At 42.7% G+C, this 25,959-nt stretch overlaps 1 long non-coding RNA gene across 1 annotated transcript in view; it reads left to right on the top strand.

Annotated features, from left to right (window-relative positions):
- Positions 1-6,406: 6,406 nt before the first annotated feature.
- The window catches only part of LOC137214690 (uncharacterized), a 41,367-nt gene continuing 21,814 nt past the window's right edge, over positions 6,407-25,959 (top strand). The window contains exons 1-2 of the long non-coding RNA XR_010939003.1: positions 6,407-7,878; positions 10,336-10,401. This is a non-coding gene — a long non-coding RNA (uncharacterized lncRNA). The remainder of the gene's footprint in view (positions 7,879-10,335; positions 10,402-25,959) is intronic.

The raw sequence follows: 25,959 nt of genomic DNA, 5'->3' as shown, positions 1-25,959 counted from the left end.
GGGTTATACCAACAGGGAGCATCTGAAAAACAATTCGTAACTGGACTACCAGTGTTACGGAGTCCAAGCTCATTCTGCTCGCTGCATATGCTCGCTGCATAACAGGCCAATAAATCGAGAGATGACTTGGTGGGGCAAGGAATAGCGACTTTATTCAGAAAGCCGGCAGACCGAGAAGATGGTGGAGTTACCACGGTGGACTCACCACGGTGGACTCGTGTCCCAAAGAATCACCTTACCTGAGTTCAGGCTTCTTTTATGCTAAGAGGCGAGGGAGTAAAGTCAAACATTTCCTGGTTTCCATCGCCTCAGGAGCAGATGTGTCAGATTGCCAGTCATTCCTGCAGTCATTCACAGGTTGACCTGGTCAGGATGTTTCCTGTGAGCTAAACAAAGATATTTTAGCTTAATGATCATTACCTGGGAGGCAGGGTTCCCAGAGATGGGCTATTATGTATAATTTAACATCCCTTTAATGATTAACTTGTAGTAGAATACAAATGTTTTCCCCACTTACACCACCAGTAATGTGAGTTTTTGTTTCTCCACCTTTTTTAACATCTGGTACGGGCATACTTTTTAAATGTCAACCATTTGGTGGTGTTCAAAAAACAACTGAGTAAATTTTTAAAGATCTTACTGGCTTTATTCAACGATTCATGAATCAGGCAGCATCCAATCTAGCATATCAAAAGGAGCTCCGAGGAGCTGTGTAAAATGAATGATTTTTATGTGCAGAAGGGAGCAGGAACTAGTAAGTTATACAAGGCAAAAAATCAGATTGATTATTGCAGGGTTACTTCCCTTTATGGGGTGGCAGGAGTCGATCAGGCAGTTACCTAACTAGTGCTGATTGAGTAATTCCTGATTGATTTGTTTAAGATTCCATTTCTGGGAGAGCTGAAACTAAATTAAGTCTCTGTTTGATGATGTGGAGCTTAGCATAAGTGACTCCATTTGGGGGGTTTTGTTTTTAATAGTGGGTACTTGAAATTTGATCCAATTCCATTTCTTTATTAACCAGTGAAATTGAGACTCTTCACTCTATTTTAAAGTCTATTTTTAAGTTTTGCTTTTCTCTTATGCTGATTTTCCACTTCTCTTCTTTGCCATTTTTCTAGTGTTGTGGGTTTTTTTTTTTTTTTACCTTGAGGCTTAGTAGAACATTTTTGTTTTATTCTAGACACCAATAATGTATTTCTTACATTTGTTGCAAATATATTCTCCCAATCTGTGGCTTGTGTTTTTAAATTTACTCATGAGTTCTATTGCCCAGATATTTTAAATGTTGATGTTGGAATATTTACCAACATTTCCCTTTTATTATTGTATTTGGAAAGCCTAGTTTAGAAGTCTACTTCTTGTCCAGGGATGTGAATATAATTGTATACATATTTTCTTTTTAAACTCTTTATTTTTAAAGATTTTTAAAAAGTTTTTTAAAATGTAGACCATTTTTAAAGTCTTTATCGAATTTGTTACAATATCGCTTCTGTTTTATGTTTTGGTTTTTTGGCCCGGAGGCATGTGGGATCTTAGCTCCCTGACCAGGGATCAAACACACACCCCCTGCAGTGGAAGACAAAGTCTCAACCACTGGACCCCCATGGAAGTCCCCTTAAATTGTTTTTTTTTTTTTTTTTTTGCGGTACGCGGGCCTCTCACTGTTGTGGCCTCTCCCGTTGCGGAGCACAGGCTCCGGACGCGCAGGCTCAGCGGCCATGGCTCACGGGCCCAGCCGCTCCGCGGCACGTGGGATCTTCCCGCACCGGGGCACGAACCCATGTCCCCTGCATCGGCAGGCAGACTCTCAACCACTGCGCCACCAGGGAAGCCCTTAAATTGTTTCTTTAAGACAATTTTCTTTTAATAATAGAAGAAAGCAGTATTGTGCCTCAACAGGCCCACTCATCAAAACTTGTAACTGGTTCTTCTGATACATGTTCCATCACTATTGTTTGATACTGAACTAATGAAAATAGTAGTTCATTCATCAATTTTATATATTGTCCTCTCAGTTTGGTAGATGAAGATTTTAGATCCATAGCCCCATCCCTCCTCATTTTCACTCTATACACCTTACTAATAGAGGTTAATAATACTTTAACACTTGATTATTGGTTAGTTAAAGTAATTTAATAATATTTTAATATTAATATTTTGGGGGCTTCCCTGGCAGTCCAGTGGTTAAGACTCCATGCTTCCAAAGCAGGGGGCACAGGTTTGATCCCTGGTCGGGGAACTAAGATCCCACATGCCGCATGGTGCGGCCAAGAAATAAATTTAAAAATGTTTTGATTAAGTCAATATCAATTTATTTTAATCAGACTTATGTAAATATTGTTCCCTGCAGAATTAATTTATACCAGAATGACTCACGTCACATAAACTTCACAATTTGAGGTGTTAATATTCTTCGTTTTTCCTCATATGCTTAAGGTGCATCTTTCTTAATTTTCAACTGTGTGATTTATCAGTTTGGCCTGTGGCATATTCAATATTTTTTCCCGATGACCCAAACCCATCAGGTAATCAATTGAACCCATTTTCCTGATTGTCTCTTATATGGTGTGTTAAATAACAAAATTCAACTGAGTAAACTTGAAGATCTAATTGGTTCTATTATTTATTTATTTTTATTATTTTTATTATTGTTATTTATTATAACAATTCATGAACTGGGTAACATCCCATCTAGGAAAAAGAAAGGAGCTTCTGAGGAGCTGTACAAAACGAAGGGTTTTTTTTGTTTTGCTTTTTGGCTGCGCACGGGCTTTCTCTAGTTGCTGAGAGTGGAGGCAACTCTTCGTTGCGATACGTGGGATTCTCATTGTGGTGGCTTCTCTTGTTGCGGAGCATGGGCTCTAGGCACGCAAGCTTCAGTAGTTGCAGCACGCGGGCTCAGTAGTTGTGGCATACCGGCTCTAGAGAGCAGGCTCAGTGCACGGGCTTTGTTGCTCCGAGGCATGTGGGATCTTCCTGGACCAGGGATCGAACATGTGTCCCCTGCATTGGCAGGCGGATTCTTAACCACTCTGCCACCAGGGAAGTCCCAAAATGAAGGTTTGTAAAGGCAGAAAGGGGTGAGACAAGGAAGTCATAAATAAAAGAAAGGATTATTTCAGGCAGAGTCACCTTTGGGGGAAGACAGGGGTCACCTTTGAGGGAAGATTAGCTCACTAGTGCTGGCCAGGAAATTCTAGATTGACTGATTAAAGGTCACATTCCTGAGAGGGGCTGAAACTAGAGTTAGGTTAAGTATTAAGTTTTGGTTTGCTGACATGGGGCTTAGCACGTTTGGGGCCTATTGTGTCTTTTACACAGGTGCTTGCTTTCCAGGCCTGGTGTATAGGAATCAACCTGGGAATTCCCCTTGTTACCCTTTTGTGTGGATCCTCTTTTCTTCCACACAAATCCCCCCCCCCCCCCCGCTTTTGTTTTTGTTTTCTTTGCCATACTGCGTGACACACAGGATCTTAGCTCCCCAACCAGGGATCGAACACATGCCCCCTGCATTGGAAGCACGGATTCTTAACCACTGGACCGCCAGGGACATTCCTCCTCCCTGACCCACCGTTCTTTATTTTGCTGGGTTGAACTATATCTTCGTGTAGTACACGGAAGATAAGTTGGTTGAACCTATGAGCATCTGAAAGTGTCTTTATCCTGTCGTCACATGGAAGGATAAATTTGGCTGCATAGAGAATTTTAGCTTGAAAGTAGTTTCCTTAAGAATGTAATATTAAAGTCCCTAACTATTATTGTTGCTGTGTACTTCTCTCTTTATTTCTTTAATATTTACTTTCTATATTTATGTCCTCCTATGTTGGGGGCAGAAATGTTTACAAATGTTATATCTTCTTGTTGGATTGACCCCTTTATCATTCTATAATTCCTTTTTTGTCTTTTGTTACAATCTTTTGTTTTAAAGTCTATTTTTTCTGATATAAGTATTGCTACCCTAGCTTTCTTTTCCTTCCCGTCGGCATGGTATATATTTTTTTGATCCCTTCACTTCATTCTGTGAGTGTTTTCAGTTTTGAAGTGTGTCTTTTACAGGTAGCATATAGAAGGGTCTTGCTTCTTTTTTTTTAAATTTTTATTTATCCATTCAGCCACCTATGTTTTTTGATTGGAGAGTTTAGTCCATTTACCTTTAAAGTAATTATTGATAGGTATGTAATTATTGCCATTTAAAAATTATTTTCTGGCTATTTTTGTAGTCCTCTCTGTTCCTTTCTTTTTCTCTTTCTCTCTTCCCTTGTGGTTTGATTGTTTTCTTTAGTGTTTTTATATCTTTTGTCATTTTCTTTAGGTATTTAAGTGTTTGCTTTGTAGTTACCATGAGGTTCACATATATAATATACTATGTATTTGATAGTCTCTTTTAAGTTGATAGTAACTTAATTTTGAACATATCCCAAACTTTATATTTTTAAATCCCCCTCCCATGTTATCTATCTATCTATCTATCTATATATATACCTTTTTTTTTTTTTTTGCGGTACGCGGGCCTCTCACTGTTGTGGCCTCTCCGGTTGCGGAGCACAGGCTCCGGACGCGCAGGCTCAGCGGCCATGGCTCACGGGCCCAGCCGCTCCGTGGCATGTGGGATCTTCCCGGACCGGGGCACGAACCCGTATCCCCTCCATCGGCAGGCAGACTCTCAACCACTGCGCCACCAGGGAAGCCCCACATTTTATATTTTTGATGACACATTTTACATCTTTTTATTTTATGTATCTCTGGACTCAAAATTAATTTTGAATCAATTTTACTACTTGTGATTTATCCACTACCTTTATTATTGGATATATCTTTTTTTTTTTTTTTTTTTTTTTGTGCAGTACGCGGGCCTCTCGCTGTTGTGGCCTCTCCCGTTGCGGAGCACAGGCTCCGGACGCACAGGCTCAGCGGCCATGGCTCACGGGCCCAGCTGCTCCACGGCACGTGGGACCTTCCTGGACCGAGGCGCGAACCTGTGTCCCCTGCATCGGCAGGCGGACTCTCAACCACTGCGCCACCAGGGAAGCCCTGGATATATCTTTTATGAAAGATTTTTGTCTATTCTTTTCACAGGAAATCCAAATTCAGCTCGCCGATTCCGCACACAATTCAGCCGGGAACAGCTTGGAGCACTAAAAGATACATTTGAAAAGACCATGTACCCAAATTGGTTCATTATAAAAGAACTTTCTTCAAATATTCATCTTGATGAGTCAATAATAAAGGTATGTCCCTGAGTCTGTCTCTATATAGCCAGATAGCACACCTAACTCAGAGTTTCACACACATTTAGTCATCAGTATAATTCTGATTGCTTGAAAAATTGCTGTGCGCCAGAACAGACGTTAAGCATTTTATATATTTGTTCTAATGACCACCGCTTTTATTGAAGAACACTAAGGGTCACAGAAAGGAATTGTCTTCCGAGAATTATAAACACAAGAGCTAGAATTTGAACCCAGGCCTTTCTGACTCCAGGCCCACAATGCTAGATGATATCCTTTGGTGATGGATCTCAGATACTCCCATTTGGGTCTGTTCCTGTTTATTCTAGGTTCTCCTTAATCATGACATTCACAATTATCTACATGCCTTGCAGCTAAGTACCCACAGAATATTCAGGGCATAAGAACCCCTGAACGAATCCTGAAGGCACCCCAAGCTAGAATCCCCCTGCATGTTCTCAGGCTTCAGAATCCTCTCTCGGAGAACCCAGAGTATCCGCCAAGACAACATCCACTTTCTTAAAGATACCTCGTGTTCTGGGCTTAAAGTGTTCTGTCCTGTTCTACCAATTGCTAGCACAATCCTACACTCCCTTTGCCCCCTGGATCCCAGGACAGAGAGGATAGAAAGAACCTTCCTCATTCAGATAAGTATGAAGACATGTGAGAGTCACTTTCACACACCAAAGCAACCTAATTTCTGAGGTACATGAGGATTCCCCTTTGGACACATCCCCCCCTTATTAACCCGCTCATCTCTTCCCTTCCCAGACTTGGTTTAAAAACCAGCGTGTCAAAAGGAGGAAGGAGGATCAATCTCAGCGAAATCTGTCCCTAGCAGACCCACAACAGGTCATTTCAGTGAAAGGGGAAGAGATGCCCTTACCTGGCACTTCAGGGAACACTCATCCCATGAGTCGCGGCATCTCAGATGCTTCCTATCATGAACTACATAAGGCTTTTCGTGTCGAGCAACATGAAGGGGCTGCCACCACTCCACGCAATTCATCCTGTGATTTTCTGCCTGATGATCTCCAGCAGATAAGTTTCAGAGACTCTGATCCTCCTTGGGCCTCCACTCCTTACGACGTGGATCAACTTATACAGTTATATGTCTTACCTGAGGATGATGATTCCAGCAGTCTCGATCAGTACCTCTTCCCAAAGTGCTCCAGCTGAGGGAGTAGGGCAGGCACTGGTCTCCACAGTGATGGCAAACACATCCATGGATCCTGAGAAAGTTCTGTGATCCAAATCTTGATCAACTGAGATACATTTCTAAACACCTTTAATGGGTCCACTTCGGTCTAAACAGGTCACAGCCCAGGAATTTATTTTTTTTCTGAAAGAATAAATCCTTCTATCTTTCATCATTACCAGCAATTTCTGTCCTCTAAGTGCCTCCTTAACCAAATTTCAGTATAAAGGACAGTCATCAGGTGTCTTTGGAGAAACAGCAGAAACCAACTAGTTTTCCTAGCTTGTTCCAGTTGAGCTAGCTCCGTTAACACCATGTAAAAATACCTATTTCCCATGGACCATCTTAATCTCTTAAAGAAAAAAAAAGCATTTAGGAGTGTGACATTAGCAACACAGTGGACTAGGTGGTCCCAGCATTTGTACCTGACAAAAAACAATGATTTAATAATTATCCACTGATGAAAATAGCTCTGGGAGAGATCTGGAGTTCAATTAAGAAGTGGCAGGGTAACAGGCACATGAAAAGATGCTCAACATGGCTCATCATCAGAGAAATACGAATCAGAACCACAATGAGATACCATCCCACACCTGTCAGAATGGCCATCATCTAAAAGAACACAAATAACAAATGTTGGCGAGGACATGGAGAAAAGGGAACCTTCATACAGTGTTGGTGGGAAATGTACATCCACAGTGGAAAAAACTATGGAACATCATTAAACGTGGGTTATATAGCAAATGTTTTATAATAACTATAAATGAAGTATAACCTTTAAAATTTGTGAATCACTGTATTGTACAACTGTAATTTGTATAATATTATACATCAACTGTACTTCAATATTAAAAAAAGCAGCAGCAGCAGCAGTGTCTGTGTGGGGCACAGAAAAACCAAGAAGGTCCCTATAGGAAATAGAAGCATTTCACCTGTGTCGCCACATCCTCCCATCCCACATATCTTGCTGCCAAGAGTGATCCCTTTGGCTGTGACCTCACGCTGGAGGAGAAAAGAAGAGCAGGAAGACCTTATCCACTATCGCCAAGGAGTACCAAGCAGCCCTTGTGGCTGTCAGTGATACCCGCAGTTTTGCCACTGAGGACTCCCTGAGTCTTCCCATATGCTAATCCCAGCTGATGGAGCTGTGCAGAGTCCATGCCTGAGCCCTCAAGAGCAGGAACTGATGCTGCAACTTCATCAAACACCAGCCCTCACCTACAGCGTGGACACGCACGTCGCTGATGCTTAGGTGATGTTGGAGGAAGTAATCCAGAGGATGTGACCTGTGAGATGGACCCAGCCAACGAGAGACTCCTCACCCCGTCTTCTGTCCTTGGAATGTACATTCTGCCCACATTTCCCATAGTGGAAGCTTCTGCAAGAACACAGCCTTGAGAGAGTAAGGTGTTGCTGAGACCATCCGAAGTCAGTATGTGACTGAACCCAGTTAAGTCCTCTGTATAAACATGTTAAGATTTGTTGCCTGGGTGTGGGATCTACTTGTCTCGTGTCCACCCAGGAGAAGCCTTTTAACTAAGTTTCTTTGCTCATTAGACTTGTCACCCACCAACCTAGCGTGATCTACATCTTTCTCTAGTCTATCCTTGCCCTCTGTGAGTATGGGGACCAGTTTATGAATCATCAGGTGGTTATCAAGAAATGGGATGAATAAAATGGAAACTGGGACTTCCCTGGTGGTGCAGTGGTTAAGAATCCACCTTCCAATGCAGGGGACATGGGTTCGAGCCCTGGTCCGGGAGGATCCCACATACCGTGGAGCAACTAAGCCCATGTGCCACAACTACTGAAGCCCGTGTGCCTAAAGCCCGTGCTCCGCAACAAGAGAAGCCATCTTAATGAGAGGCCTGCGCACGACAACGAAGAGTAGCCTCCGCTTGCTGCAACTAAAAAGAAAGCCCTGGGCTTCCCTGGTGGTGCAGTGGTTGAGAGTCCGCCTGCCAATGCAGGGGACACGGGTTCGTGCCCCGGTCCGGGAAGATCCCACATGCCGTGGAGCAGCTAGGCCTGTGAGCCATGGCCGCTGAGCCTGCGCATCCGGAGCCTGTGTTCCGCAACGGGAGAGGCCACAACAGTGAGAGGCTCGTGTACCGCGAAAAAAAAAAAAAAGAAAGAAAGCCCGCATGCAGCAACAAAGACCCAATGCAGCCAAAAATAAATAAATAAATTTATTTATTAAAAAAAAAAAAGAATAAACTTAACCAAACAGGTAAAACACATGAACACTGAAGTTTATAAAAAATTGGTAAAAATTAGAGAAGTCATATTTAAATGGAAAGATAACCAGCATTCATGGGTTGGAAGAATTAATATTGTTAAAATGTTTATACTTCCCAAAGTGATACCCTCCAGAAGTCACCTCATGAACACAGTGAAAAGCACCTTTATGGCTCTCATCACAGGAAATGCCACGGGTTTTAGGAGCTCTGTGTCAGGAGCAGAGACTAAGACAAAATATATATTTCTTATTATAAATAACAGTATCACAACTTGAGCGCCCAAGTACCTGGAAAAGAGTACAGAAGTTCAGACAAATCAGAGAATTGCAGAACAGGAATTATGGGTTATAAGGAGAAATTTTGAAGGAGACTGCAGAGGAAGAGAGAGAGTTACAATCCTGGTTCTTCCCTGTACAATGTGTCCCATCTTCCACTTCCAAAATCAGCTATAAATTGAGTTAGGCTCCCCCGACCTAAAGTTTGAGAGACATACTGAATTTGACCACGACAAGAGTGAGCAAAAGTGCATTGAAAAGTCTATGCATAAGAGGAGTGGATGAAGAGAGGGAGAGAAGAAAAGAGGGGAGAATTAGAATGGAGATATGGTCCCCATCAGAATGGGGGGTGGGTAGAAGGAGGGACTGAAATACATGAATGAAAGGGGGAAAGACAGTAATGAGGGGTGGCAGGACTGGAGGGTATAAAAGAAAGACTAGAAGCAGCTGGATTTATCGAGAAGTGATAGTATATCAGTGGGAAGGGTCAACATTGACTCAGACTTGGATGTTTGAAGTGAAAACAATACACCTGGACCAGCTCCAGGTGACAACAATGTCCTGAGTGTGTATGCAAGGCAGGCTGGGAAAGGAGGTCATTTATTTGAGTTGAGTGGCTAGAGAGAAACTCATCACCCACCTGAATTCAACTCACTTAGTGGTATGGAAAAAGCCTGTGATGCGGGGGGTGGGGAATAGTGCGCCATGTAAAGGTATAGGGAATGTGGTATTTTGCATAAAGATGGGGAGGAAACCTAGAATGCACAACGGGTGGAGAGAGAACTTTTAACCCAGCTCCCATTTCAGAGGTAAGGGGAGTGAGAAAGGGACAGATTCTACTTGAGGAAGTTTCAAGGGCAAGAGGCAGGGCTGTTTCAGGGTAAAGACAGATTTTATACTTGTGTATCTCTCTCTGATGGTGCTTTTTTTGTTGTTTTTTGCGGTATGCGGGCCCCTCACCACTGAGGCCTCTCCCGTTGCGGAGCACAGGCTCCAGACGCGCAGGCTCAGCGGCCATGGCTCACGGGCCTAGCCGCTCCGTGGCATGTAGGATCTTCCCGGACCGGGGCACGAACCCGTGTCCCCTGCATCGGCAGGCAGACTCCCAACCACTGCGCCACCAGGGAAGCCCCTGATGGTGCTTTTTAATCTCAAATGTACCTTTAAGTTCCCTGGGAATCTGTTTAAACTGCAGATATTGATTTCTTGGGTATGGTGATTCCGTTGGCCTGAGATTCTCCATTTATAACAAGTTCCGAGGTAATGCAGATGCTGCTGGTCGACAGACCACACTTTGAGCAGCTAGGCTCTGTGGTACATTTTTATAGTGGTTATCAAACTTTCCATGTATTTCTGTGAGTTACAAATGGTTTTTTTTTTTTTTTTTTCAGGCTCTGAGTTTCCTGAGGCCGGTGTTTTCTTTAAAGCTGAACCCAGAGGCCAAGCAACAATATGAGGCAGGTACTCCATAATCTTGCAAATGATTACATTTAAAAATATGATTTAATTTTGTATGTATGATTTATATTGCATACGTAGTCTTGTGTTACAGAACTTTATGCATTGTAATTGTTACCGGACCAAACTTGGGTCCACTCGCCCAATGTGCAGCAAAGCCAATCTCTTGACACTGGGTTGTGGTGAAGCAAAGTACAGTGTTTGTTGCAAGGTGAATGCTTAAAAGGCCTGGATTCTCTGATGGCTTTTAGGGAAGAGTTTTTAAAGATGGCTTGAGGGAGAGGGATGCAGCCTCCCTGATCAGCTCACGGGCATTCTTCTGATTCATTGGTAACGGGGTGGTATTTCAGGAGTTAACATCATCAACCTTCTCGTTCCAGCTGGTGTGAGGTCTATGTGCTTGTGGTCAGCATGCAGTTAACGTCTTCCACCTGGTAGGGTTTTAGTATCTGCAAAACTACTCATACATATGGCTTAGGATATCATCTATAGCCCTTTAGGAAGAACTAAAGGTCCTTGACTTTGTTTTATGGGTATTAACTATTATTATTTTGTCTTGCTTGCCTGTTTTTGTTTCTGCATTTTCTCACTTCTCTGATGAAATTTGCTCTTTGGACTGGGGGAAGACCTAGGAGACTAAAGCTTTTCTGCAAACAGGAGGCAGGGAAAATGGGGGGGGGGGGTCTGTGCCTGGGGGTATCCTGCAGGTTCCTGCTCAGTTTCATAATTAATGTCTTGTTCCTGGGCCCACCTCATGAACTGACACACAGCACCCCCTCTTCAGTTCTGGGTATCTCCCACCTATGGGGGAGGCAGTGGGTGGTCACTAGCCTTGTCCAGGTAGGATCACCTGAAGTGGATCTGCTACCTCTTTCATTAAATCTTATTACCTGTTATTTGAATGCTTTCTGCTAAAGTTGGTCATAATTGATGAATTTGATGAATTCAATCAGGAAATGGACAAAGAAAATTGCTAAATCGATCTAAGAACTCTCAGGTTGTCTGGGGAAGGAAATAGTTCTGGGGAGGACACAGAGTATGGTCTAGGGGGAAAGAATGTGATATGTTAATTATAAAAAGGCAGACCTCAGAATTTCAGTTTCTAATTGGCATGTGAGGTGCTTGGAAGTTGCCGATCAATCCTAACAAAAAGAGAAAAGATGAACATATTGAAAAACCAAACAACTCTTCCTGAATATATGAGAGAGGGGAGGGACTTCCCAGGTGGTGCAGTGAATCTGCCTGCCAGTGCAGGGGACACAGGTTTGAGCCCTGGTCTGGGAAGATCCCACATGCCGCAGAGCAACTAAATCTGTGCACTGCAGCTACTGAGCCTGCGCTCTAGAGCCCAGGAGCCACAACTACTGAAGCCCGTGGGCCTAGAGCCCGCGCATCACAGGAGAAGCCACCGCAATGAGAAGCCCGTGCACCTCAACGTAGAGTAGCCCCCGCTCGCCGCAACTAGAGAAAGCCCACGTGCAGCAACGAAGACCCAACGCAGCCAAAAATAAATTTAAAAATAAAATTAATTAATTAAACATTAAAAATACCTTTAAAAAATAATTTAAAAAGTAAAAATAAAAAATAAGAGAGGGAAGGACACAGGGCATACTGCTGCTCCCAAGATTGGAGAGACAGGCAAATACATGAAGTCTTTGCTTGCTGGAACAGAGACTAGGGGAAACTAACATGGGAACCAGTGCTGGGGTAGGAAAACCTAAATTGTAGCTTTTTATAATTAAAACTTGTCCTGTTAGAGGACAAGTTGCACAATCTGGGAGTTGACTCCAGGGGGGACCCAGTCATAACGGGGCTGCTATAGTATTGTGGAATTTACCTCGAGGAGTTTGACCAGGTTCCCACATTAAATGTGGAGGAAAATCCCCTTGTGCTTCTAGCATGGGGAAGAGAAAAGAACCTTTTTTTTTTTTTTTTCGGCCGTGCCATGCAACATCTTAGTTCCCCAACCAGGGATCAGGGATCGGACCTGGCCCTGGCAGTGAAAGCGCTGAGTCCTAACCACTGGACTGCCAGGGAATTCCCTTTTTTTTTTTTTTTTTTTCAGCTGTGCTGAACAGCTTGTGGGATCTCAGTTCTCTGACCAGGGATTGCCAAGGATTGAACCTGGGCTATGGCAGTAACCACTAGGCAACCAGGGAACTCCTGGAACCATTTTGAAATATGCTAGAGCACTTCGTTCTTAACAAGGCCTGCCCTCAGGGCAACCTAACTAGCCAGAGCCCTACCTGCTAGGGTATTATCAGAGCCTCACTAACCTGGTGGAAGAAAATATCCAACTTCAGCTGGCTGGAGCCGCATGGGAGAAGGGAAACGCCTACTCCAGTCCACTCTAGCCATCTTGTCCAACCTAAGGGTGGGGGGAATCTGAGAAATAGTTGTGAAGTTTATAGTCCAGAATCATAGAGTCACTAAAAGACTGAGACCTAATCATAGGACTATAGAATATTTCTCCTCCCCCCACCGCAACTACCACATTCCTCAGGTATTTTTTGATGCAATTTTAAATGGGACTTTTAAAAACTTTATTTTCTCATATTTCATTATTAGTGTAAAGAAATGCAACAGATTTCTGTATATTAATCATGTATCCTGCAATCTTGCTGAATTCATTTATTACTTCCAGTGGTTTTTGGGTGGAGACTTCAGGGGTTCTCTATATAAAGTATCATGTCATCTGCAAATAGTGACAGTTTTATCTCTTTCCTTCCAAACTGGATACATTTTATTTCTTTTTCTTGTCTGATTTGCTGTGGCTAGGACTTCCAATACTATGTTAAATAGAAGTGATGAAAGTGGGCATCCTTGTCTTGTTCCTGAATTTACTGGAAAGGCTTTCGGCTTTTCACCATTGAGTATTATGTTGGCTGTGGGTTTATCATAAATAGCTTTTTTAAAAAAAATTGTACTTAAAATTTTCTTTTTTTAATTTTTGGGCTGCGTTGGGTCTTTGTTGCTGCATGCGGGCTTTCTCTAGTTGTGGTGAGGGGGGGCTACTCTTCATTACAGTGCACAGGCTTCTCCTTGCGGTGGCTTCTCTTGTTACAGAGCAAGGGCTCTAGGTGCACGGTCTTCAGTAGCTGTGGCTCACGGGCTCTAGAGCGCAGGCTCAGTAGTTGTGGCGCATGGGCTTACTTGCTCCTCATCATGTGAGATTTTCCTGGACCAGGGCTCCAACCCGTGTCCCCTGCATTGGCAGGCGGATTCTTAACCACTGTGCCACCAGGGAAGTCCCATTATATAGCTTTTATTATGTTGAGATATGTTCCCTCTACACCCACTTTTATGAGAGTTTTTTATTATAAATGGATGTTGTATTTTGTTAAATGCTTTTTCTGAGTCTATTGAGATAATCATGTGATTTTTCTTTCCTTTAAAACGTGGTGTATCACAGTGATTGACTTGTATTTGTTGAACCATACTTGTGACCCTGGAATGAATCCAGCTTGATCATGGTGTAGTTCCTTTTTATGTACTGTCTAATTCAGTTTGCTAATACATTGTTGAGAATTTTTGCATCTATATTCATCAAAGATATTACCCTGTAATTTCCTTTTTGTTGTAGGGTCTTTGTCTGGTTTTGGTATCAGGGTAATGGTGGCTTTTAGAATGAATTTGGGGGTGTTCCCTCCTTTTCAATTTTTTGGAATAGTATGAGAAGGATAGTTATATGTTTATGTTTTTATGTTTGGTAGAATTCCCCAGTGAGGCTATCTAGTCCTGGACTTTTGTTTGCTGGGAGTTTTTTTGTTTTTTTTTAAAATTAGATTCTATTTCACTTCTAGTGATTGGTCTGTTCAAATTATCTGTTCCAAAAAAAAAAAAAAATTATCTGTTCCTTCTGGAGTCAGTCTTGGCACGCTGTATGTTTCTAGAAACTTGTCCATTTCTTCTAATTTGTCCAATTTGTTGGCATATAACTTCATAGTATTCTCTTATGACTTTTTGTATCTCTGTGGTATCAGTTCTTATTTCTCCTCTTTCATTTCTTATTTGGGTCCTCTCTTATTCTTGGTGAGCCTGGCTAAAGGTCTATCAATTTTATCTTTTCAGAAAAACCAACCCTTGGTTTCAATGATCTCTCTATTATTTTTATCTCTATTTTATTTCCTCTCTGACCTTTATTATTTCCTTCTGCTGACTTTGGGATTTGTTTGTTCTTTTCTAATTATTTTAGGTCATAGGTTATGTTGTTTGAGATTTTTTCTTGTTTCTTGAGGAAGGCCTATATCACTCTGAACTTCCCTCTTAGAATTGCTTTTGTTGCATCCCATAGATTTCGAAAAATTGTGTTTTCATTTTCATTTGTCGTGAGGTATTTTCTCACTTCCTCTTTGATTCCACTGTTGATCCATTGTTTTTTTAGTACAATGGTGTTTAGTCTCCACATGTTTGTTCTTTTCCTGTTTTGATTTCTGTAGTTGATTTCTAGTTTCATACTATCGTGGTCAGAAAAAAATGCTTGATATAATTCCTATCCTACTAAATTTGTTGAGGCTTGTTTTGTGATCTAGTATGTGGTCTATCTTGGAGAATGTTCCATATGTACTTGAAAAGAATGTTCTTTTTTGGATGTAGTGTCCTGTAGATATCAATTAAGTCCAACTGGCATATCGTATCATTTAAGACCTCTGTTGCCTTATTGATTTTCTTTCTGGATGACCTTTCCATTGATGTCAGTGGGGTGTTAAAAGTCTCCTACTATTATATTATTGTATTATTGTCAATTTCTCCCTTTATATCTGTTTGTATTTGCTTTACATATTTAGGTGCTCCTGTGTTGGGTATGTATATGTTAACATGTGTAATATCCTCTTACTGTATTGATCCCTGTATCATTATATCTTTGTCTTTCATTGCAGCCTTTGTCTTAAGGTCTGTTTTGTCTGATATAAGTATTGCCACCCCTGCTTTCTTGTCATTTCCATTTGCATGGAATATCTTTTTTCCTTCCTCTCACTTTCAGTCTGTGTGTATCTTTTGCCCTGAAGTGGTCTCTTGTAGGCAGCAAGTCTTGTAGGGAGCAAGTTTTTTTTTTTTTATTCCAATCAGCCACCCTACATTTTTTGATAGGAGCAGGTAGCCCATTGACATTTAAAGTAATTATTTTTTTTTCAATCAATCTTTTAATGAAAAGATCATAAAATAACAGTTTCTCATCACTGTACACTGCACGCTTCTGAATGGAGAGATCGGTGAACTGCTTTACTATGACACTTGAGGGCTACATACCTGCAGCTCTGACCTGAATTTATCCAAACTCTGGAGGGAAGTGAACTCAGTGTGATGACTGACAGTGGCAGTGGCCGGTACAGGAATGCGATGGTGGTCCCCCGCTTCCTGGGAAGGGCACATAGCAGGACATGATCCCTCTTCCAGTTCCCATTAAACAAAACAACTATAACCCCATCCCTCCCCCTCCCCCTTGAGGTATTTGTGAATGGGCCAGTGCCCAACCTGGTCCCCCAATGGGGGAGGGGGAAAGCAAGTGATGGGTGGGGGGATAGAGAGGTTCTCCTCAGCACCTGGCCCCATGGGGCCCTGCCAAGTGGAGGTGGGGGGAGCCCTGGGGATCCTCCCTGCCCTGAGTGAGGTCTGTTGTGCAGCATATTTGAGGTCAATAAATTACAGCAATAAATAGCAAGGTGGGGTAGGGGTAGGGGTCCCCGGTAGAAGATTAAAGTGGGGTGACAAGCCGGGGGGGGTGGTCCAAGGCAGAGGATCCCGGGCAGCCTCAATTCCCACAGCGCACACCCACCCCCTGATTTGGAATGTCAAACTGAGGCTCTGGTCAGGCCCCGCTCCACCACCCCCTCCTGGCATCGGGCTCACATGTCCAATGATGCCCACCCTGGCTCTGGGGAAGAGCGAGGGCCTTGGTCCCTGCAGGGGGCTGGCAGGGCTGGGATCCCTGGTCTGTTCTGAGGCCTGGCACCTCTGCTTTTGCCGCCCCCCCCCCAAGCCAAGGCGACAGGACGGATGCGGCCACCTCTGCCCTGAACCCTGCCCTCCCGCCTGCCCAGGCCTCACCCCGACTCAGGACGGCCGTGGGGAGGGTGGCTGGGGTCCGCCTGCCCAGCCATCCCGCCCCAATTGCACTCCTACACACGGCCAGTCCAGTGAATACTGATGGGTGGGGCTGGGGGGGAGGCCATGGACAGCCCAGAGCCCCCAACTGGCGACCAACGGTGGTAACACACACGGCTGTGTGAGGTTCTGAAAGTCCGTCTGGGTCCAGATTGTTCGTTTCACAGGTGGAGGTGTATGGCTATGCTGCAAGTCTCTGAGATTCGTATCTGCTTAAAGGTTCATCTTTTCTTCTTTACCTTTTTTGCAATCGTGGAGGAGCCCCGGTGGTGGGCTTGGTCTGGCGGGAGCGAGCGGTGGCAGAGCCGGGTTGCTGCTCACTCACCCCAAGTCTGAGAAATATATACATTCATCACTGCACAAACATATTGATACAAAAACAACACCGTTCAGAATGTTTGCACCATCTGTGTAGGTAAGGACCGGCCCAGTGAGCCCCTCCCATGGCTGGGGTGGAGGTGGGGCTCCCCAGAGGGCGGGGACCCGCTGGAGTCAACGGAGCTGTGCAGAGGTCCTGGCTTTTTGGCTTGAGAGGGACCCTCACGTCAACCCACCTGAGGGTCGCAGGCGGAGCTAAAGTAATGATTGATCAGTGTGTACTTACTGCCGTTTCATGCCTCGATTTCCAGTTGTTTTTCTAGTTCTTCTTTGCTCATTTCTTCTTCTTTTTGTTTTTCGCATTGTGGTTTGATGGTTTTCTTCTGTAGTATGCTTGAGTTCCTTTCTTTCTGGCTTTTGTCTATCTATTGTAGGTTTTTGATTTGTGATTACCATGGGGTTCATATATATTGACCCATAATTATACCCACTTGCTTTAAACTGATAACTGTTTAATTTCAAGCGCATTCTAAAAGATCTACATTTTGTACTCCCCTCCTTCACATCTTGTGTTTTTATGTCATATTTTACATCTTCATGCTTATCCTTTTACTGTTTATTGTAGTTATAGTTGCTTTTACAATTTTTTGGTTTTTTCCATCTACACTGGCTTGTTTAAGTGATCTTCAATCCTTACTATATATTCACCTTTCCTGTTGGAATTTTTTCTCTTTCCTATTGACACTTATTTCCCTCCATTTAGAGAAGACCCGTCAACATTTCTTTTAATTTTAGTTTAGTTAGGTTTAGTGTTGCTGAATTCTTTTAGTTTTTGCTCGTCTGAGAAATTCTTTCTGTCTCTTTCTAATTCTGTTTTTTAAAATTAATTAATTAATTTATTTTTGGCTGTGTTGGGTCTTTTTTTTTTTTTTTTTTTTTTTTGCGGTACGCGGGCCTCTCACTGTTGTGGCCTCTCCCGTTGCGGAGCACAGGCTCCGGGCACGCAGGCTCAGCGGCCATGGCTCACGGGTCTAGCCGCTCCATGGCATGTGGGATCTTCCCGGACCGGGGCACAAACCCATGTCCCCTGCACTGGCAGGCGGACTCTCAACCACTGCGCCACCAGGGAAGCCCTGTGTTGGGTCTTTATTGCTGCGTGCAGGCTTTCTCTAGTGCGGTGAGCCAGGGCTGCTCTTCGTTGTGGTGTACGGGCTTCTCTTGTTGCAGAGCATGGGCTCTAGGGGTGCAGGTTCAGTAGTTGTGGCTCACGGGCTCTAGAGCGCAGGCTCAGTAGTTGTGGCAACGGGCTTAGTTGCTCTGCGGCATGTGGGATCTTCCCGGACCAGGGATTAAACCTGTGTTCCCTGCATTGGCAGGCAGATTCTTAACCACTGCACCACCAGGGAAGTCCCTCTCTTTCTATCCTAAATAATAATCTTGCTGGGTAGAGTATCCTAGGTTGCAGGTTCTTCCCTTTCAGCACTTTGAATATATCATGCCACTTTCTTCTGGCCTGCAAAGTTTCTGCAGAGAAAGCTGATAGCCTTATGGGGATTCCCTTCTATATGACACTTTGTGTTTCTCTTGCTGACTTTAGAATCCTCTTGATCTTTAACTTTTGCCATTTTAATTTTGATATGCATTGGTGTGTGTCTGTTTGGGTTCATCTTGTTTGGGACCCTCTGTTCTTCCTGTACCTGGGTATCTGTTTCCTTCTTTAGGTTGGGAAATTTTCAGCCATAATTTTTTTTTTTTTTTTGCGGTACGCGGGCCTCTCACTGCCGTGGCCTCTCCTGTAGCGGAGCACAGGCTCCGGGCGCGCAGGCTCAGCGGCCATGGCTCACGGGCCCAGCCGCTCCACGGCATGTGGGATCTTCCCGGACTGGGGCACGAACCCGTGTCCCCTGCAACGGCAGGCGGACTCTCAACCACTGCGCCACCAGGGAAGCCCTCAGCCATAATTTTGTCAAATATGTTTTCAATCTCTTCTCTCTCTTCTCCTTCTGGAACTCCTATTATGGGTAGGTTGGCACATTTTATATTGTCCCATAGATCTCGTGTGTTGCTATTGGTTTTTCGTTTGTTTTCTGCTGTTCTGATTGAGCAATTTCCATTATTCTACCTTTCAGGTCACTTGTGCATTCTTCTGTGTCATTTAGTCTGCTATCCACTGCTTCTAGAGTGCTTTTTATCTCAGAAATTGAATGACCTATTTTTGATTTTCTTTATAGTTTCTAGTTCCTTGTTAAAAGGATCTGTGCTTAGATGAATTCTCTTAATTCATTTTTATTACCAACTTTCTGAATTCATTTTCTGGTAGACTGATTATTTCTGTTTCATTATTTTATCAGAGGTTTTATCTTGTTCTTGCAATTGAGGATAGTTCCTCTGCCTTTTTATTTTACTCAACGTGCTCTGTGAGTTTAGGTGAAATAGTTATCTATTGTGGTCTTAAAGTTGGTGTTTTTATGTGGGAGTGTCTTACGTAGACTGTGTGTGCCCAATGTCTTTGTAAGGGCTGGATACGATGGGGGTGCTGGCCACGCCTTTCCTCACGGTGTGCTGGGCACTGTCACCTGGATAGGGGTGTGGGTGGTGTTGGGGGAGCTAGAGGCTGCACGAAGTGTGAGGCCACACTTCCTCTCTGCACCATGGCTGTGGCCGACCTCTCAGAGTTGGGGTCTGCTCCCAAGTCGCTGGAGTGGAAGCCCTGAGGGTCAGGCTCAAGCTGGCTCTGTTCCCTTTAAGTGTGTTTCTTGTCCTCCCCCACTCTGGGGCCTCTGCCCCAAAGGAGGGGAGTGCTGAAGTAAGTGGAGATTGTGCGCTTAGAGGTCCAGAGTGCTGCCTGTGTAGGCATCTGCGGCTCCACTGGGGTGCAGTTCAAGTTTGCATCCTTTCCCCTGTTGTGGTTGCCCCAGCTCTGTTTCAAGGTTCTGGTGTGGAGCCCAAGCATTCGCCCAGCTGGGAGTGGGGATCATGGCATGGTGGTCACTGGGGTTCCAGTGGCTGTGCAGCTGGGAGGTCTGGCTGCATCTGTGGCACCGTTTTAGTAAGTGCCAACAGTGACTACTGCTGCCTCACCTGGACTACTCCCCGGGCCCCCAGGCTGCCTCTGCATCCCTAGTTCCAGTCTTTTCCCAGGACCTGGCTGCCTTAGATCCAGTGCCAAGCTGTGGCATGACGTGAGTGGGGCCAGGGGCTTCGCCTAGTTTGGATTTGGGAATGTGGCCAGGTGGCAGCCACTGGGGCAGACCTCCCTCCGCCCTGTCTAGTGGCAAGCCAGCTCCCACACACTCCTCATGAGTGGATTCTGGGCTTCTCCAGCCTTTGGATCTATCCCAGTGATTCTCCAAGCAGCCAAAGGGGTGTGTCTTCTCCACGTAGGACCCCAGGACTGGGAGGTCCAGTCTGTGGCTCGACCAACTCACTCCCCAGGGTGAGTGTCTGCCTGTGTGATCTCCCTTTTCCTCTTAATCCCCTCCCAGGGGCACAGGTCCCAACTCGATACCTTCCTTTCCATCCTACCCAATTATGTGGGAATCTTTCTTGCAGCCTTGGTAGTATAGGAGTTCTTCTGTCAGTTTCCAGTTAGTTTTCCATGTGAATTGTTCATGTAGATGTATTTTTGATGTGTTTGTGAAGGGGGTTAAACTCCACAATCTCTTACTCCACCATTATTTTTATTTTTATTTTTTTTGCGGTATGCGGGCCTCTCACTGTTGTGGCTTCTCCTGTTGCGGATCACAGGCTCCAGATGCGCTGGCTCAGCGGCCATGGCTCACGGGCCTAGCCGCTGCACGGCATGTGGGATCTTCCCACACCGGGGTACGAACCCGTGTCCCCTGCATCGGCAGGCAGACTCCCAACCACTGTGCCACCAGGGAAGCCCTCAGCAATGTTTTAAGACAGTAATTCACAATAAATGATAGGGTTGCTTTCAGAAGTGTAGAAATATCTCAACATTAGAAAATTTGCCAATGCATTCCAACACATTTATAGGTTAAAGATGGAATAACATTTGACCATCTCAAAAGATGTAGAAATGTTGCAAATTAAAGGCTGAAATTCAATCACCTCCCTCCTTCCTCCAGCTTCCTCAAGCTGTAAGGATAGGAAGTTGGAGCACAAATTCATCATTCCTTAAAGATGTGTAATAGATCCTTGTAGCTTATTTATTTTATACGTAGTAGTTTGTATCTCTTAATTTCCTACCCCTAGTTTTATTTTTTAGATTCCACATATAAGTGATATCATACTAGATCTAAGAAAATATTGCTACAATCTGTGTCCAAGGATGTTTCGCCTATCTTCTCTTCTAGGAATTTTATGATGTCATGTCTTATGTTTAGGTCTTTAAACCATTTTGAGTTTATTTTTGTATATGGTATGAAAAAGTGCTCTAATTTCATTGATTTACATGTAGCTGTCCAGCTTTCCCAACACCACTAGTTTAAGAGACTGGATTTTCTCCATTGTATATTCTGCCTCCTTTGTCAAAAATTAATTGACAGTAGGTTTGTGGGTTTATTTCTGGGCTCTCTGTTCTGTTCCATTGATCTATGTGCCAATACCACAGTTTTGATTACTATAGCTCTGTAGTATGGTCTGAAGTCTGGAAGAGTTATACCTCAAGCTTTGTTCTTTTTCCTCAGGATTGCTTTTGCAACTCTGGGTCTTTTGTGTTTCCATCTAAATCTTAGGATAATTTGTTTTAGTTCTGTGAAAAATGTCATGGGTATTTGCATAGGGATTGCATTAAATCTGTGGATTGCTTTGGGTCATGTGGCCATTTTAACAATACTAATTCTTCCAATCCAAGAGCATGGGATATCTTTGCATTTCACTGAATCATCTTCAATTTCCTTTATCAATATTTTATAGTTTTCAGTGTATAGATCTTTCACCTCCTTGGTTAAGTTTATTCCTAGGTATATATTTTATGTGATTTTAAATGGGATTTTTTTTAACTTTCTCTTTCTGATATTTCATTGTCAGTTCAAGAAATGCAACAGGTTTCTGTATATTAATCTTGTATCCTGTAATCTTGCTGAATTAATTTATTAGTTCTAGTAGTTTTTGTGTGGAGTCTGTAGGGTTCTCTATAAAGAGTATCATGTCATCTACAAATAATGACAGTTTTACCTCTTCGCTTTTAATTTGGAAAGCTATTGTTTCTTTTTCTTGTCTGATTGCAGTGGCTAGGGCTTCCAATTCTATGTTAAATAGAAGTAGTGAGAGTTGGGCATCCTTGTCTTGTTCCTGAATTTAGTGGGAAGGCTTTCAGTTTTTCACCATGGAGTATTATGTTAGCTGTGGGTTTGTCATAAATGGCTTTTACTATGTTGAGATATGTTCCCTCTGTACCTACTTTGGTGAGAGTTTTTATCATGAATGGAAGTTGAATTTTTTTTTTTTTGGCGGTACGCGGGCCTCTCACCGCTGCGGCCTCTCCCACCGCAGAGCACAGGCTCCAGACGTGCAGGCCCAGCGGCCATGGCCCACGGGCCCAGCCGCTCCGCGGCACGTGGGATCCTCCCAGACCGGGGCATGAACCCATGCCCCCTGCATCGGCAGGCGGACCCCCAACCACTGCGCCACCAGGGAAGCCCTGGAAGTTGAATGTTATCAAATGCTTTTTCTGCATCTATTGAGATGATCATGTGGGTTTTGTCTTTTCTTTTGTTAATATGGTGCATCACATTGATTTGCATATGTTGAACCATTCTTGCAACTCTGGAATGAATCCAACTTGATTGTGATGTATGATCTTTCTTATGTATTGTTGGATTTGGCTTGTTAATATTTTGTTACGGATATTTGCATCTGTATTCATCAAAGAGATTGCCTTGTAATTTCCATTTTTTTGTAGTGTCTTTGTCCAGTTTTGGTATCAGGGTGATGGTGGCTTCATAGAATAATTTGGGAGCGTCCCCTCCTCTTTAATTTTTTGGAATAGTTTGAGAAGGATAGGTATAAGTTCTTCTCTGTATGTTTGGTAGATTTCCCCAGTGAAGACATCTGGTCTTGGACTTTTGTTTGCAGGGAGTTCTTTGTTTTGTTTGTTTTTGGTTTTGTTTTGTTTTGCTTTTTCACAGATTCTATTTCACTTCTAGTGATTGGTCTGTTCAAATTATGTTTCTTCTTGACTCAGTTTTGGCAGGCTGTATGTTTCTAGAAACTTGTCCATTTTCAATTTTTTTGGCAGATAACTGTTCATACTATTCTTTCATTATTATTATTTTTTGTATTTCTGTAGTATTGGTGGTTATTTCTTATTATTTTGCTTATCTGGGTTGTTTCTCTTTTCTTCTTAAAGAGCCTGGCTAGAGATTTGTTGATTTTTGTTTATCTTTTAAAAAAATCAGCTCTTGGTTTTATTGATCCTTTCTATTGTTTTTTTATCTCTATTTTATTTATTTCCCCTCTGATCTTTGTTATTTCCTTCCTTCTGCTGACTTTGGATTTTGTTTGTTCTTCTTTTTAAAATTCTTTTAGGTGGCAGGTTAGGTGGTTTATTTGAGATTTTTCTTGTTTCTTGAGGAAGGCCTGTATCTCTATGGACTTTCTTAGAACTGCTTTTGCTGGGTCCCATAGATTTTTGTAAGGTTGTGTTTTCATTGTTGTTTGTCTTGAGGTATTTTCTGATTTCTTCTTTGATTTCATTGTTGACCCATTGTTTTTTTTAAATAGTATATTGTTTAGTCTCCATGTGTTTTTTTCCCCCCATTTTTATTTCTGTGGTTAATTTCTGGTTTATTACTTTTCTGAACAGGAAAGATGCTTGAAATAATTTCTATCCTCTTAAATTTGTTGAGGTTTGATTTGTGACTTAGTATGTGATCTGTCCTAGAGAACGTTCCATATGGCTTGTGGGATCTTAGTTCCCCACCCAGGGATTGAACCCAGGCCCAAGCAGTGAAAGTACCGGATCCTAACCATTGTACTGACAGGGAATCCTCCTCCCCGTATTTTTTCTTCATTCACACTTGAAAAGAAAGTGTATTCTATAATAAAAAGCCCTCCAGAAAGTAGGCATAGAGAGAACTTACCTCAACATAATAAAGCCCATATATGACAAACCCACAGCCAACATCGTTCTCAATGGTGAAAAACTGAAACCATTTCCTCTTAGATCAGGAACAAGACAAGGTTGCCCACTCTCACCATTATTATTCAACATAGTTTTGGAAGTTTTAGCCACAGCAATCAGAGAAGAAAAGGAAATAAAAGGAATCCAAATCGGAAAAGAAGAAGTAAAGCTGTCACTGTTTGCAGATTACATGATACTATACATAGAGAATCCTAAAGATGCTACCAGAAAACTACTAGAACTAAGCAATGAATTTGGTAAAGTAGCAGGATACAAAATTAATGCACAGAAATCTCTTGCTTTCCTATACACTAATGATGAAAAATCTGAAAGAGAAATTAAGGAAACACTCCCACTTACATTGCAACAAAAAGAAGAAAATACTTAGGAATAAGCCTGCCTAAGGAGACAAAAGACCTGTATGCAGAAAACGATAAGACACTGATGAAAGAATTAAAGATGATACAAACAGATGGAGAGAAATACCATGTTCTTGGATTGCAAGAATCAACACTGTGAAAATGACTATACTACCCAAAGCAATCTACAGGTTCAGTGCAATTCCTATCAAACTACCAATGGCATTTTTCACAGAACTAGAACAAAAAAATTCACAATTTGTATGGAAACACAAAAGACCCCGAATAGCCAAAGCAATCTTGAGAAAGAAAAATGGAGCTGGAGGAATCAGACTCTCTGACTTCAGACTATACTACCAAGCTACAGTAATCAAGACAGTATAGTACTGGCACAAAAACAGAAATATAGATCAATGGAACAGGATAGAAAGCCCAGAGATAACCCCATGCACCTTTGGTCACCTTATCTTTGATGAAGGAGGCAAGAGTATACAGTGGAGAAAAGACAGCCTCTTCAATAAGTGGTGTGGGGAAAACTGGACAGCTACATGTAAAAGAATGAAATTAGAACACTTTCTAACACCATACACAAAAATAAACTCAAAATGGATTAAAGAGCTAAATGTAAGGCCAGACACTATAAAACTCTTAGAGGAAAACATAGGAAGAACACTCTATGACATAAATCACAGCAAGATCCTTTTCGACCCACCTCCTAGAGAAATGGAAATAAAAACAAAAATTAAAAAATGGGATCTGATGAAACTTAAAAGCTTTTGCACAGCAAAGGAAACCATAAACAAAATGAAAAGACAACCCTCAGAATGAGAGAAAATATTTGCAAACAAAGCAACTGACAAAGGATTAATCTCCAAAATATACAAGCAGCTCATGCAGCTCAATATCAAAACAGCAAACAACCCAATCCAAAAATGGGCAGAAGACCTAAGCAGACATTTCTTCAAAGAAGATATACAGACTGCCAACAAACACATGAAAGGATTCTCAGCATCACTAATCATTAGCGAAATGTAAATCAAAACTACAATGAGGTATCACCTCACACCGGTCAGAATGGCCATCATCAAAAAATCTATAAACAATAAATGCTGGAGAGGGTGTGGAGAAAAGGGAACCCTCTTGCACTGTTGGTGGGAATGTAAATTGATACAGCCACTATGGAGAACAGTATGGAGGTTCCTTAAAAAAAATAGAACTACCATACGACCTAGCAATCCCACTACTGGGCAGATATCCTGAGAAAACCAGAATTCAAATAGAGTCATGTACCCCAATGTTCATTGCAGCACTGTTTACAATAGCCAGGACATGGAAGCAAACTAAGTGTCCACTGACAGATGAATGGATAAAGAAGATGTGGCACATATATACAATGGAATATTACTCAGCCATAAGAAGAAACGAAACTGAGTTATTTGTAGTGAGGTGGATGGACCTAGAGACTGTCATACAGAGTGAAGTAAGTCAGAAAGAGAAAAACAAATACCGTATGCTAATACATATATATGGAATCTAAAAAAAAAAAAAAAAAATGGTTCGAAGAACCCAGTGGCAGGACAGGAATAAAGACACAGACGTAGAAATGAACTTGGGGACACAGGGAGGGGGAAAGGTAAGCTGGGACAAAGTTAGAGAGTGGCATGGACATATATACCCTACCAAAT

The sequence above is a fragment of the Pseudorca crassidens genome, chromosome 20, assembly GCF_039906515.1.
Source record: "Pseudorca crassidens isolate mPseCra1 chromosome 20, mPseCra1.hap1, whole genome shotgun sequence".
Classification (NCBI taxonomy): Eukaryota; Metazoa; Chordata; class Mammalia; order Artiodactyla; family Delphinidae; genus Pseudorca; species Pseudorca crassidens.
This window is presented reverse-complemented; position numbering and strand designations above follow the sequence as displayed.